Here is a 16,422-nt window from a genome sequence, read left to right as displayed (position 1 = left end):
AAGGCCCTTTTCGATATAGTAAAAGATTTCGTTGAACCCACGGTATGCAAATTACCCGCCATTGAGACGAAGGATCTATGTGACTCACTGGCCGAGTTCTTTCATGAAAAGATTGAAAAGATCTATGCAAACTTTCCCACGGATATCCAGTCTAGCCCCCCTGCTCTTGACAATTTTGAGGACAACCCTGTTAGCCCTAGTTGTTCTCTTGAATATTTCGACTTTATCACTTTAGCAGAGACCCAAAGGGCGTTAACCTCTGCCAAATCAGGGTCCCCAACGGATCTATGATCACCTAAAATCATGTCACTCCTATCCCACATACTAGCCCCTACAGTACAAAACATTTTCAACCTTTCCATTAGCAAGGGGGTGATCCCTGCCTCGTGGAAGGAGGCCTTTGTACCCCCTATTCTGAAGAAACCCACGGCCGACCCGGCTGAACTGGCTAATTACCGCCCCATCTCCCTGCTCCCTCTGTTGGGTAAAATATTGGAAGGCCTGATTAATAGCCAACTGAATAGATACCTGGAATCAAATAACATCTTGGATTCCTCACAGTCAGGCTTCCGCCAAAGATTTAGCACAGAGACGGCCCTCCTATCTGTGACTGACTCCTTGAGAATAAACATGGACAGAGGTGGTTCAGCCATCCTGATTTTGCTTGACCTCTCCGCGGCCTTTGATACCATCTCTCATTCTAGGCTCCCAGAGAGGCTAAGCGCCTGTGGCATTCAGGGGCTGGCCTTCAAATGGGTTCGGAATTTTTTAGCAGATCGTTTTCAAACGATCATATTGGGTCCCCACCAATCTAAAAGAACTTCATTGGATAAGGGCGTCCCCCAGGGCTCCTGCCTTAACCCCACGCTCTTTAATATCTATATGGCTCCGTTGGCTAAGGTGGTAGAAGCCCTGGGGTTTGAAATAATATTGTACGCCGATGACATCCAGCTGCTTTTTAACATCGGCCAACATCCAGAAGCTGACAGAATCCGCTTTGCTAAAGGGATCTTGGCAATCGCCAGGTGGATGACTTCCAACTGTTTACAACTTAACCCCAGCAAGACGGAAGTCATGCTTTTCGGGAAGGCTGAAGCGGTCTGGACCAATGAGTGGTGGCCATTACAACTGGGCCCCCCTCCCATTCCGAAGCCATGTGTAAACAATCTGGGCATAAAACGTAATCCGTCCCTGTCCATGCGTGACCAGGTGGCCGCAATATCAGGGGCATGTTACTACAGACTGAGGCTACTGCGAAAGATCCTGCCTTTTATCCCCACGGAACATCGGAGAACCATAACCCAAGCCTAGTTATGAGCCGTATGGATTATGGCAATGCTTTGCTGGCTGATGTGGGAGCCACAGCCCTGCAAAAACTGCAGGTCATTCAGAACACAGCAGCAAGGTTGGTCCTGAACATGCCGGCAGGCACCCCCTCTCGACCACTGCTACGTCAGCTGCACTGGCTGCCGATTAAACAAAGGGCATTTTTCAAGATCTGCTGCCTCACTTTCGGCACGCTACAGGGTCAAGGCCCTCGATATCTCCAGGACAAACTAGTAAGATACACTCCATCTCGCCTGTTCAGATCCGGTTCATTGCAGCTACTTCAGGTGCCCCGCATTAGACGACAGCGATCAGGAGGCATGGCATTCTCGTACATCGCCTCTAAATACTGGAACAACCTCCCTCAATTGCTACGAGAAATCCCTTCATATCTTAGTTTTCGGAAACACCTAAAAGCATTTCTGTTTTAAACAAGCTCCTGCTCTCCGATAACACCGCCAATGAGGTGACCTAGAGTAAAGCGGCAAGATGCCCCCCGGTGATTCGTGCGCTATAAAAGAGAGAATAACATAACATAACATAACATTTGTGGAATCTCAAATTCTCTTTTACAGCTCTCGAATGTACGCACCTCAAAGTTATGAAACATGTTCAACACCTTCCGACATCCCCCTCCTGCCATACGTCAAAAGTGCCCTTCCGTGAAGCTGGTGGGAAGTTGGAGTTAAAATGAATGGTAGTGTAAGGTAATGGAAAGAAAGTCAGCCTCCCCTCTAGTGTAACCTCATCCCAGATCTTAAGCGTAGTGCAAGTGGGGGTGGTGATTTAAGCATTGGCAGGTTTCGATTTGGTCTCCACGGTATATCCCAAATCGATCTTCTCATTATCGCCTAGTCCATGTCAAGCCAATGTGTATCAGATTCTCTCAGAGACCACTCCACTAGCACTCTCAGCTGGGCCGTCTTGTAGTATACTGAGAACCAGTAGCACCACCCCCTTCTTTTTTGGGACATCGTAACACATGAAATGGGAGTCGAACTCTACCCCCCTGCCATATGAATTTAGTAATTAGCGAGCGTAGTTTGGGCAATAGCTCACGATGGAGCTGTATTGGGAGTGCCTGAAATAAGTATAGCTATTTTGGGTGCAGCTTCATTTTGACAGCATTGATCCGGCCTAGCCAGGAAATGAAGAGTGGTTTCCAGCGTTTGAGATCGCTTTGCATTTGGGTCATCATTGGGGGATAGTTGGCCTTATAGTGGTTCTCCACTTTCGGAGTGAGTTGGATTCCCAGATACTGAATGGAGTTTTTGGCCCATTGAAAGGCCGTCTGGCTCCGTAGTTTTTGTATCTCTCCTTCAGGGGTGATAAGATTTGGTATGAAGGACTTTGTGGGAGTGACTTTAAAACCTGCTACCCCCTCAAATGTATCTAGTTCTCTCTGGAGCGCTTGTAGTAAGGTGCACAGGTTGGTCAGAGACATCAGGATGTTGTCTGCAAAAAGTGAGGCCTTGTACTCCGTACCACCAAAGGGAATCCCCTTTGGCCAAAAGAACTCTTTAGCATCATCAGACAACAAACGTCCAAGACCTCTGCAACCCCAGTCCAGGCCTCCAAAGACCTGTGTAACAGCTTTGCCAACTTCCTCAGTGACAAAAATCACCAAGATTGAGATATCACTTGACATCAACCTCCCTCCCTCCTGCAAAAACTTAGCTTCAACAGTCAAAACCACCACAAGCATGCTCCCCATGAAAGCCTGGAAATTCTTTGACCCAGTACCTGAAGCAGAGATTCTCAAATGATCACCTCCTCCAAGCCCGCATCCCACATCCTCAACCCTGTATCCACCCAAAAGCTGAAACTCTCCCTCGCTCTACTATGGTGCGAAATCATAAACAACCCTTGAAAACCGGCATCATACCAGAATCCCTCAAAGTCGACCAAGTCACGCCACTACTGGAAAAGCCAGACCTAGAGACACCAACGATCTGAACAACGTCAGACCTGTTTCCAACTTCCCCTTCCTATGCAAAATCCTTGAGAAGTGCGTTCTCCTACAACTGACTCAGCACATTGACATCAACCTGCTTGATCACCACCAATCAGGCTTCAGAAAAGGCTGTAGCACCGAAACCGCAATCCTTAACATTGTGGATGACATCCACAAGTCCCTTTATACTGACCAATGCTGCCTACTCATCCTCCTGGACTTATCGGCAGCCTTTGACACGGTTCATCACAATCGACTCATCAAGGCTCTCTAAGACCAAGTAGGTGCAGACGAGGTGGTCCTACAATGGTTCTCCTCCTCCTTACACAACCGCTCCCAAAGGATAAAAATAAAATTCTTTACGTCCGACCTACAGCCCATCAACAGAGGTCTCCCCCAAGGCTCAGTGCTCTCCCCACAACTGTTCAACAAATACATGGAACCCCTCACCACCATTCTCAAAAAAGCCAACATCCCCTTCCACCTATACGCAAACAACACCCAGATCTACTTGGAAACCTCCTCCATCAATGACGATCGAAGACTCAACAACACTCTTAGAGAAGTTCAACATTGGCTATCAACAAACAACCTTAAACTCAATACAGACAAAACCGAAATCCTCCTCATCTCCAACAAAGAAGAAAACCCTCAAATCGTAGAGTGGCTAAAAGCAATCGATGCTCTCAACGGTAATCTCACCCTGGCCAACTCGGTAAGATCTCTAGGAATCACCCTCAATCCAAAACTGAACATGACCAAACACATTAAGATTTCTGCGAAGAGTGCCTTCCTCAATCTGAAGCTTCTCAACAAAATTAAGCACTTCATCCCACCCAAGGACCTCAAATAAGCCACCCAATCACTGGTGTTTTCTAGACTTGACTATGGGAATGCAGTCTTCACCAGTACAGCTCGTTCCCACCTAGCACCACTCAAAACAACTCTCAATGCTGCTGCCAGAATGGTCACCGGAGTCAAGAAATATGACCACTTATCTCCTGCACTCAGAGAACTAAATTGGCTCCCAGTCAAAATACGTGCCAGCTTTAGAACTGCCTGCCTCACGCACAAAGCCCTGCACACAGGGAAACCAGAATACCTGGCCTCCAAACTCAAGAAAGCCGGCCAGACAAGAAACCTCATGAGCTCCAACACCCTCTTACTCATCCCTTTGAAAAGGCGCAAACAAAAAAACGCTGCAGGATCCTTCGCTTGAAACACACCCAAACTCTGGAACTCCATCCCTGCCAATATCAGGACCATCCCTTCCTTTAGAAAATTCAAAAGACTCCTAAAACACCTCTACCATGCCTTCCTGGACTGAGAACCTCAGCCGAAACGCACAAGCCTGCACTCTGAAGCCACATGACAATGTTCCAACACAACCTACCACTTCCTGCACTTTACAGCCGATTGTCAATGTTCCACCACTATCTACCTCATCCCCGCTCCCCTCTCCCTCCTCGTTCCCTCCCCTTAGAAGGAAGTTTAGCCCAAGACTGTGCACGCATCGAGGCTGTCTCAGGACCTCACTACCTCCACGACGCACAGCACAATGGACCTTTTGAACATTTATGCTTACCTTTGTCTCTTTTACGTGATGTCTCCCCTCTGCCTGCTGTAAAGCGCTCCAATACCCTCTGATCTGGCCAACGCTATATAAAACCTCTTAAATAACATAAAAATAAATAACATATTTCAGGGTTATCTCTGAACAGGACTTCAAGGGGTTCGATGCTCAGGGCAAATAGGAGCGGGGATAAGGGACAACCTTAGCTCATTCCTCTACTGAAAGTGAATGATGGTGACCCGTTGACCTGTACCCTCGATTGTGGTTGCATGTAGGTGGCGCGGACCATGTTAATAAAACACTGCCCAAATCCGAATTTGTGCATGGTAAGGGACAAAAACGACCAATCCACCCTGTCAAAGGCCTTCTCTGCATCCAGACCTACTAAAACAGCCGGAAAATATTAAATTTAGAAACTTTTTCAATCAGAGGGACCACTCTAGGGATATTGTCATGTGTCTGCCTCTCCTTTATAAAACCTGATTGCTCAGGTTGGATTAGTGAGGGCATTATCGTGTCAATTTGTGCAGCTACTATGGCAGAGAAGAGCTTGGCATCAATGTTTAGCAGTGCAATGGGGCAATAGGAAGCACAGTTGTGAGGTTTTTTTCCCCGCTTTGAGAATAACCGTGATCGCCGCCTCAGCCATATACTTAGAGACTGCCGACACATCCGCTATTGCATTGAATAATAGAGTGAGGTGTGGTGTGAGCTCTGCTGCAAATATTTTATAAAATTGGGCCATCAGGCCGTCCGGCCCAGGAGATTAGTGTAGTTTCTTCCTCGGTGATCGGTTCATTCAATTAGTCACTTTCTACTGGTGAAATTCTCGTGAGTTCCAGAGAGTCTAGGTATTGTTGTTGCTCTGCCACATTCAGTGGGGTCCCTGTATAGATGTCCTCATAAAAATCCCCAAAAATGCGTGCCTTATCATCCCTGTGAGCCAGTGTGCCATCCATCTTGTATGCCTCCTATATATTCTTGCTCAGTTTTCTCCCTTAACTGCCCTGCCAAATGAGCTCCCAACTTCCCCCCTGTGCATATGACACTCGCCGAAGTATGAGCAACGTGTACTCCGCCCTGTTTGTGTAGATTACTTTAACTTTCCCCTTCAGTGCAATGAGTTGTCTATAAAGGGTCCTTTTGGGAGATTCCTTGTGTTCTCTCTATACTTTCTGCAGTTCCTCCTCTGGTGCTAACCGTTCCTCTGCCCTCCTATGGTTTATTGTGGCGTTCAATTCTATGCATGTGCCTCGGAGTACAGCCTTAAAGGTGTCCCAATTATTCTGGGGCGAGGTAGCCTGGGGATGGTTCAACTCAAAGAACTCCGTGACCGAGCGCCTCCCTTAGGAGTCTGCCCCTGGTAACCGCTATTGGGAAGTGCCATTTACGTTTGCCTGATCTGTCGGGTCCCCAAGACAAATTAAGAGCTATCAGGTGAAGGTCAGAGATTGTGATGGGGAGTATTTTCGCTGCGTCTAGGGAATCTAGGAGTGATTGGCTAATAAAGATGTGGTCTAGTCGAGAGTAGGTTGCGTGTACATGGGAGAACATTTTAACATCGTTGGTCGTCGGTTACAGCGTTCGCCAAGCATCCTGGAGGCCCAGAGCCTGTAATGTCTCATTGATTCTCTTAGAGAATGTGCTAGCTTCTGCCCTCAGCGTATGTGTGCTATCCATCTCAGCCTGCCAGACTACATTGAAATCCCCCATAGGTATTGTCGGTCCTTCAGCAAACTCCCTGTTTGGCCCGTGTTGTCGACATACGTTGATACAAATGCACGCAATCTACCTTTCAATTTCCCCTTTACCATTTCTGTTTGCCCCTCCCAATCTGTCTTAATAGCCTCAGTTTGGAACCTTGCAGAGCTGCGAAACATCAGAGCCACACCTTTCTGCTTCGAGTTAGAGGACGATCTATATATCACTGTGGCTTGGTTGTAGCTCTTCAGATTTTTTGAGATGCGTTTCCTGTAACGCAACTACTTCAAATTGGTTTTCAGAGAGGTATTTCCAGATTTTTTGCCATTTACGGGGCGAGTTAAGGCCCTTCACATTCCAAGAGGCTATTGAGACCATACTACATGATTCTGAGTGTTGGCTCTCTCAATCTGACTTCCATCGGCTTGTGATGTCCCCTCGGCCATCCCAAGAAGCTCCCTGTAGTAGCTCCTGGCCCTGCTGCTTCCCCCTGTAGGGAGAATTCTCTCAGCCCTTGAATCCACCACCAGGTACTTCCCCCCCCCCCCCCATCAACAAAAAAGGAAAGAAACCCCCCCCCATCCCCAAGCTGGATGGCCAATGGGCCACCAGCCTCCTCAACAGTGAAGAAACAAGATACGGTCATGAGAGACTCGGGTCTTGCCCAGAGCCTCGCCTGAAGCAAATTAAGCAAATTCTAAAAAAATAAAAACATTCCAAATGCAGATGTAGTAGGAAAGAGGTCAATGATTGTTCGAGCCATAAAGGAAGATGTGCCAGACGAGGATGCAGATCACTCTTTCCGCAGTGCGGCCTGTGTCCAGCGTGTGTCATTCCTTATCTCTCTCTTCAATCTTGGGCTACAGTATTTCTTTCATCCCACATTTCGGCTGTTCCAATCCATCACTTCCCACTGGCCTTTATCTTGGTGACGGTGTACCATTGTTGTCTTGGCCACACATCTGCAGCTGAGCCCTTCGTGAGTTCTTTGTTGCTGTCTCCCCCAAACAGCGGGAGGCCCAGAGTGCGCAGTCCTTCCACTATGGCCGAGACATGGTGTGTCTTAATATGAAGTTCGAAGACAAGGCCAAATGGGATTGTCCACCTGTAACGGATGTGGTCCTCCCAGAGCTTTGCTGTGATCGGTCTAACTTGCAGCCTGCATTGCAATGTTGAGGGCGCCAAGTCCTAGAACAGCCGTGTATCGGGGTTCAAGAATAGGGCGGAGGCCAGGGATGCAGAAACAAAGGTTTATTATTCTTTTCAAGGAAATACAGTTATGTGGAGTGTACAAGTTCAGCCCAATAGAGGAATGTAGATCGTCGGACCAGGTCTCCTGTTGGTGTTCCGGTTGTGTTTTTCCCCAGGATGGTTCTTGCTCGTTTGGTGGTCTTCCTCTTCCGAGGTGTGTGGGAAGAAAGAAAGAACGATACTATCAGGACTGAGTCTGCTTGGTTTTACAGTGCTTCAGGGGCCGGGGAGTGAGGGGACACCACACACTCAAGTGCCTTTAACCAAAAAAAAAGTTTGGGTCACTATACGGCGGCGTGTTAGGTGCTCAGAAAAAGTGAGGAAAAGAAAACATAACGTGTAGGAGTAGCAGCCAGCTTTTAAAGTGTTGGAGGGCGTTGAGCCTAGGAGTCGGGAGTTTGCTTCCGCCCTACCCACCCTGAGAGCCGGCTCCGTACCTGTGTAAGCCACGCTCCTACGGGAGCGTGGCTCGCCAAATCACGGGGACGTTGGCCTCCCGGCACAGCTCCGGTTTCTTCTTTTCTTGCACCGGGTCCCTGATTCCGCTCCTCGTCTTCTTCGGACACAGTGACGATTGCGTTCTTCTCCTCCTGACCGGTGTCGAAGCACAGCAGCTTCCGTGTGGCGTCTGTCCTTATTGGCGGTCTGGCAGTGACGTCCGCTGCGGGCGGGGTTTTCTCTCCTTCGAAGCCCCAGTTAAAGGAACCGCCGTCTTCTTCTGTAGTTGTCGGTCTCCAATGGGAATACAGCAGTGTTGTCCATTCGTCATCCTGTTGGGAGACAAGAGGGGTAGAGAGAGACTCGGGCGACCACCAATTCATGTAAGGGTCAGTTATCTCCTGGTCCGGACCATCCCGTCACAAGCCGGCATTGACATTCCTGAAAGGAAGTTTCTCCCTTTTTCCTTGCTTCCTGTAGTATGGCTTCTTTCGTTTTAAACTAATGGAGTTTAACGAGAACGGCGCTAGTACATCGCCTTTTGCCCGTCTGCAGGGAACCAAATCAGTCTCCCCTTTTGATCTTGATTTTCAGCGGACGTGGACTGAGAGTCACTGCAAAGAGCCCTGCCACAAAGGCCTCCAAGTCTGTTCCCTCTGTGCCTTCCTCCAGGTCGCCACTACAAATATTCTCCCACCATGATCTATTTTCCAAATCTGCTGCCTTTAGGAGTGCCTGTTGAATATGGGTCTGGAGGTCTTGCTGCTTTTCTTGTAGCTGGTTGGTGCATACATCCAGTTCCTGTGCGTGATCTTCCACCTCCAGGACACAAGAGACCACCGCTTCAACATAATTTTTTATGGTCGCCATACATTCGGAGAGGTCTGTCTTCAATTGCTTAAGTGAAGACCACAGATCCTGTTTAATTTCCGCACATAATTTGGATTTAAAGTCTCATGAGGTGCCATTGCACCTGGGAGACCCTCTTCACCTTGCGCGTGTCTCTTCTCTGGTGCCACAAAGTAGTTGCTGACCTTGTTTGTCACCTTCTTCATTGGCACATGTGCATCTCCCTGCGCACGTTTTGTTGGGGCACTGCACTCCCCCGTCCGTGATCAGTTTCAGGGCACAGAGCAAGTGCGAGATGGAGGCCAGTCACCGAGAGGGACCCAAGTCAGTAGCACATTCCCTCATTTGTGTGTCATGGAGGTCATCTTAGGGTCAGGCAGAGGTTGTAGGCTGCAGTGTCTTATCTCTGCAGGTTGCGCTTTTGCTGTGGAGTTTGAGGGATCATGATCTCTCCTCTGCGCCCCAAGAGAATCCCATTGGATTTATCAGGCTGTGACACTACTCTTTGCCGATTTTCCACACATGGCCGCCATCTCGGAGTCAGGTCGCTACGCGCTACACCCCTAGGATACCGGGCCTCCCATCTGCATGGGGACCTGCTGAGGGGGTTGCCCTTCCTGCCGTGCATGTCAGGCCTCCTCACCTTTGCTATCCTCGGAGCACCGGGTACTTGTAGCTCTCAAGAGACATTGATGTGCCTGGCTCCGCTGCATATGCGCGTGCGCCGAGTCATGGGGCCATAACTTACGCCGCTAGTAGCACCTTCCAGTGTGCTGCAGAGATCGGGAGTGCACCGTTGTTGCCTTGCACTGTTCTGCTGCTCTTCTGTGCTGATGCGGCTCCGAGCCCGATCACCATTCATTTGAGGGCCAGAGCAGCCGCGGGAGGCCCTTGGCCTCCAGGTTCTCATCCAAATGGAGGGGATCTCAGCGTAATCTCTACCGTTGTAGCCTTTCCGCCTACTCCCGCTATGTTCCTGGATTGGGCATTCACATTTGGAACAGCTAGAGGCAGCTCTAGATTACTCTGAGCGTTGCAATGCTCCGGAGCTGAAGCGGGTTACGTCTGCTCAGCCATCTTGCCTGGCCATGCCCCCACAAAGTCTGAATTTTAAAATATCTTATGGGGCACCTACTGCAGATATCTTTGGGTTCCTAATAAATCTGAGGAAATAATAAGATCACTTTGGTGGTTAACGCATTTGCTGGAAAGATTTAAATCTGTGTTTTGTCTAGTCCCAGTTTTGACTCGAAGTAGCATTGAGGGTTAATTTTAACCCTGGGCGTCGTACTCCACTCCGCCAGCGGAGTTTACGGAGATTTAACAACTCCGCGCTCCACTAGGAACGCAAAGTTGGGCAAATCTCCGCCTTCGTGGCGGAGCAGAGTACGAGGCTAGCCCCTCCCAAATAAAATTTTAAAAACACCACTTACCTTGTCTTCTGCCTTCCCTCCTCCTCGCCACGGTGTCTCCCTTCTTCTGGTGTCATCCTCCTCGCTGCACTGTAGGTATTACGTCATGCGTGAACTTTGAATGCGCAGTTCACAGAAGACCTAATACCTACAGTGACGTGAGGAGGAGGACGCAGGAAGAAGGGAGACACCGCGGTGAGGAGCAGGGAAGGCAGAAGACAAGGTAAGTGGTTTTTAATTAAAAAAATTTATATTGCTGAATGGCCCCGGGGCCGAACAGAGCGGAGCCCCGCGTAGTTCCACTGAGTTTTTTTTTGCTACATGGAGCTCCACTAAGCATACTCCACCCACCCTTAGTTAATTTGTCTCATACAAAGCACAACTTGTAACATGCAGATAACAGATTTGTATTTTATGTAGATAGGTAAGTGGGTTACTATTTTTAACAAATCTTTTTGTTACTTGCACTTGCATTGTAATCCTAATATAGCACATTAAGCTATGAAAGATATGTGACTTCTGCACCTTGTAACCCTCACTGTCATATGTAACACATCACGTGTAGTGAGTACGTATGGTGTCACAATCTCCAACACCTTGTTTTGAAGATTAGTAGTGCTATCAAATAAATCAAACTAGTGGCATTTAAATTGTTATTTTGTCTAAATACTGGGACAGAGTAGCACAGATGACATTCTTACAGTGCATGCACACCTCTCATATACAAGGACTAAACAAAGTATAATGTGTGCCTCTATTAAGTATGTGTGAAGGGCTAACAAGCTGTGTGCCTTTGTTTCGTCTCCACTGCATTTGCATCTAGGTGTGAGACTCTAGATAGCTTCCGGCCAGGATACTCGAACAAATGGAGTCCTGATGTCCTCTTAAACTAGCCTTTTGATATGGGTCCAGCTGGAATGTGAAATATGAAATCCCTACAACGTGCAGTCACTGCTGACTGTGTGTCCCAGTGTTTAAAATTATAGTGGGACGAATTCAGCATTTTACAGTTGGGCCCAACTTTTTGGGAGAGTAGAATGTATACACCCAGTGAAAGTAGTGGGTGAATCCCATCCTCCTGCATGTACCCCTGACTTCTGCCATGCTGCTGGTGTTGCCTTGCTACCATTCTAAACCATTGGGCATCCTTTTCCACCGCATAGACTCAGATATCTTGCATACGTAGATTTTCCCATCATCCATCTGCACACCACTCTCTGCACTCCTCCCCCCCCCTCTGAGGTACTGGGTTTTTCAGAACCGGTACTAATCCGGTAACCCAGCGGTGTCAGGGCAACACCCAAAGACCCCGGATTCCCCTGTCTTGGCAAACAGAGACACGGGATACTTCTTGATGACGTCAAAGACCAATGTTTATTGGTTGCAACCAGGGACAGAGATCTACGAAGTACACACGGGTAGTTCGTCAGAGACTGCACACTTCTATAAACGGAACACGGTCTTTTATGCCGAAAATTACGCCTCTGGCAACATTACAATTTACATTTGGTGCATACAAACTGACCAATGACCATGTAGCATTTCAAAAGTAGCAAATGACGACAGTCGAAGATAATCCCCTTTTCCGTTGTCCAGCCCACCAAAAACAATCGCACATATGCTTGGTTTCCTGTTCGATCAGGCCGGACAAACCCATCATAAACCCTTCAACCCAGATCGATGAACATGTCGTAAAGGAAAGGGAGAAACAGATGGAAAGGAGATAGAGGAGGTGGGAACGGTGTACCATAAACTCGGACACGTCCTGCCCTTTGATCTTTATCATGCCAGCTGCTGCACAAGGAACTGGCTCAGCGGGATACGCCCCAGGCGAGGAGTCAGTTCGGCCAGGTCAACCAGAAGTCAGCTAAGGCGTACGTGTCAAGGACTTTCTCGGCCGCAGTCATCGGGCCTATGTTAGGGCAACCACACAAAATGGCTGCCACATACAAAATGGAATCCGGAGGTTCAGACTAAATCCTCAAATGCAGAGTGTTCTCCTATAACGATTCATACGAAAACACTCAGACACGTTACACTCGCCATTTGCGGTCTGTAGAGACCAAAATCGTCCATTTCCGACGATCTTTACAAATCGGGTTTCGGAACTTTCGAACCCAATTCGGAACCACGGAACCACAGACCCTCCTTTTGCCCTATCATAGGCAACAAACCCAAACCCATTTTAATCTGAATCCGGATCTATATTCATCAGATCATCAATATGCTGCTGTAGCATCATCCTATTACTAAGCATCTTTCTCTGGACAGGTTTCCGTACGCACAAAGTAGCACAAAGGCCACAAATAGCAGGAGCACACTGTACACAGAGACAGAACATGAACAGGATTGCTAAGACCATCCCAATGACCATCAGAATTTTCAAACTCTAAGTGGATATCAATCCCCATAACCATCCCATCAAAGACCAATCCCCTTTGTCCAGATGGACAGAATCGGAGATTTTGTGCAATTTGGAAATGGCCTGGAAGACTGATGGAGCGTTGTCTGGAATAAAAACGCAGCAGCTTGATTGAATCAATCTACAAACTCCACCTCGATCTTCCAGGATAACATCAAGGGCAACTCTATTCTGAAGTGTTATAAGTCTATCCGACTGGAGCTCAGCAGTCAGGTTACCAAGGGCACCGGCGGTCTCAACTATAGTGGACTCAACCACTCTTGTTAGCTGACGAATATTCCTACTGTTAGCCATAGGTCCCCAAAACGGCAGAAAACCCTTAACGAAATCTCGCAATTCTTGACCTGCCGTGTCTTCTTGGCTAAAGACACCTCTAGCAACTCTCGTCTTGTGGTAATCTGCCGCAGCTGTAAAAGTGGGGGGCAACAGAAAGGAAACAAAACATGTGCCCGAAAAGTGAGGGGGCAACCATGTGTAAGCTTTGTCGTAGCAAACAAAGTAGGTACCCTTAGCAGCTAAGAACGCTGGGGAAGACTGAGACGGAAACACATAGGTCTCAGCGCAAACGCTCTTCCCTAACTGAGCCTTCGGATTCTTACCATTGCCCTGCAGACAATAGTAGCCCTTTAGGGGCACTATCCAGATCGGTGGAGAACTTTTCGCTCGCTGGTTAATACTCAGACTAACTCCATATCCAGTAACGTTCCAACCACTATATGGTTGCCTCTCATCTTTCGGAATAGTCTCTACTGCATTAGTCCCTTTAATCATGTCGACTATGCCTCTAGCTAGAGGACTATTCTTCGGATTATCTTTCGGTGAACGTAAGGGATGATCGCTGTGGGGATAGATAAACATGGTTCTGTAAGCTCGAATCGAACCATTTAAACTGAAGGGTCAAACCAGATAAGGAATACCCTTATCGGTTGTATGATGCATCAAACCACAAATCCAGCAGTTTGTTGTATTAATCACTAACTGATGCTGGTGCAAAAGTTGAATCAAAGAATTATTAGAGAATTCCAAACGTCTAACTACCTCATGTTCGGGCAAAGGATGGAAAGAATGAGAAGAAATAGTAGGTGAAGGTGTAGGTTGCAAAGTAGGATTAGACGTCATTTTAAAAACAAATGCTACATAACCAGCTATAAATATAATGACGCTTAATAGCAAAAATATACATGGTATCAAAAAGCATTTCTTCGACATTATTTTGCATATACGTTTTCTAAAAGTCAATGTCTGCACAGGTCTCTCCAGCTCAAAGAAATCCATCCTAAACTAAAGGTGCTGCCCGCGGTGGTTGGTTGATTCTGCTTGAGAGTGCCTCTGCTGCACCCAGGAAGGCTGCCTCGGGCCAACAGAACCCTCGACCTAGTGTCTCAGGCTTACACTCCCAAGACTGGTAGCAACCGCGACCCTAGCAGCGAGAACCGGATGGCAGTTCAAGAAAAACAAAAATGAGTAGAATCTTGGTGGAGAGTTAACCTGCAAACAGTAAAAAAAAATCAACTTTATTAAGACTTTATTTGTCCTTAATTCTCGATCTCAAATTGTATCGGTTCCTTCCAGGTAGTTCTTGATCAGCGAACAAAAGATGAGGCTCGGTAGTGTCCAATCGCTCTGCAGGAGGTACTGACGCTTGCAAAAGTCGATCGCTCTCCTTTTCTGAACTAGTTCCAATCAGACGGGCATCGCTGAACGGTATAAACTTCGGAATTGTCTCAGTCTCAGAGTCCGCAAGACCCCCCTGGACCCACTTGTCATAGGGCAACGGCAAAGGTGCTTTTTTTGGTATGCGAGCCGTGGATCGAGTTGCGTTTGCCATGCACTCGCACCGCAGATCTTGTAGACAACAGGACTTGATAGGGCCCAGTCCAGCGGGGCCGCTCGTTCTTCGTTCGCTGGAAGTTTCTGATGAAGACCCAGGCACCGGGCTCAATAGCGTGTCCTGGATCATCTGTAGCTTGAGGAAGACTGTTGTATACCTGTTGGTGTAAAACACTCATTTTAGTTGTCAATTCACGCAAATAATCAAGCAAAACAGGGTGTTCGAGGTCGCTGAACCTCGTCGGTCTTGGTACGCCCCAAACATTCGCCGGGCGACCAAACACAACTTCATATGGACTCAAACCCATTCTTGAATGCACAGTCATTCAGGTGGACAAAAGTGCTAATGGCAAAGCATCTGGCCATTGTAAACCAGTGCTTTCCTGAATCTTGGCTAACTTCAACTTAAGGGTGCCATTATGGCACTCGACTAAACCAGCTGATTGGGGATGATTTGCAGCGTGGAATTTCAACCCAATCCCGAGACCATCACACACTCTCTTCATAACTTGACCCACAAACTCACTTCCGTTATCACTCCAAATGATTCTCGGCATTCCAAATCTCGGAAAAAACTCTTTTATCAAAACTTTTGCTGTGGACAAAGCAGTGTTGTCCTTAAGGGGGTAAGCTTCTACCCATCTAGAAAAAGAGCAAACAAACACCCACTAACACATACTTCAAGTTGTTGCATCTCTCCATATGGATAAAATCTAGCTGCAAAGCCTCGAACGGATACGTAGGAGGAGCAAAATGACCAGCTGGTGTCGGAGTTCCCTTACCAGGGTTATGCATCAAACACACCATACAGTTCTTTTTTTTTTTAAAACCTTTATTGAATTATTCAAAGTATTACAAGCGCAGGCCTACAACCACAGGGGCCGGCCGCAAACTCAGGGATTAGATTCAAGTGGCATGCACCTATATACGACCAAGTGATATCAACGAGATAAGCATAGCCTGTGATTGTATGTGCCACTAAGCGAAGGATATCAAAGGTTTCGTTTTTTTTGTTATGAAGAAGCAGTAGTGACTGCACTATCGATGGCGTCACACCTTACAATAAAATTAAGAAGAGATGGGGGGGACGTACCCCGCATTGCAATCAGGACCAGGTGATGAACACTACGCCCGCCGAGGCAGACAAGGAGTAAAAGTCCGTGTAATAGCGAGCGATTCAGCTAGAGCATCACCCCGAAAACCCACCCTCCGGAGACAGTGAGGTATAGGCAAGCATAGACGCAAGATTGAGAAAGAAGTGAGATAAAGAGAGACAGCCAACCTACTGAAGAGGAAGGGAAGCCCCACCGAAAGAGAAAAAGAAAGAAAGAAAGGGACCATAGAACAAAACAAACTAAAATAATTAACCCCCCCACAACACCCGCCACCCTTCACCCCTGTAATGGCTACGGCCAACCCCACTAAAAGCGTGCCTGTCGCCCCGGAACTGCCCTAAAGAAAGGAAAGAAAGCGGAGGAGGAGAGTACTAAACACACTCCCGGTCCCCTTTACCCCCCGCCAGCAGCAACCTCCCCAAAATTCAATGTCAACTGTTAAAGCAAGTACTGAACACATACATGGGGAGAACTCCAACAAAAACCACCCGACTCCCAGTAATATACACAGTACTTATCCGGCATAGAGCACATAGAAGAGCTAACCCCTA

The sequence above is a fragment of the Lissotriton vulgaris genome, chromosome 1_1 (genome assembly GCF_964263255.1).
Source record: "Lissotriton vulgaris chromosome 1_1, aLisVul1.2, whole genome shotgun sequence".
NCBI classification, from domain to species: domain Eukaryota; kingdom Metazoa; phylum Chordata; class Amphibia; order Caudata; family Salamandridae; genus Lissotriton; species Lissotriton vulgaris.
The sequence above is the reverse complement of the archived record's forward strand: the minus strand, read 5'-3'. Positions refer to the sequence as shown.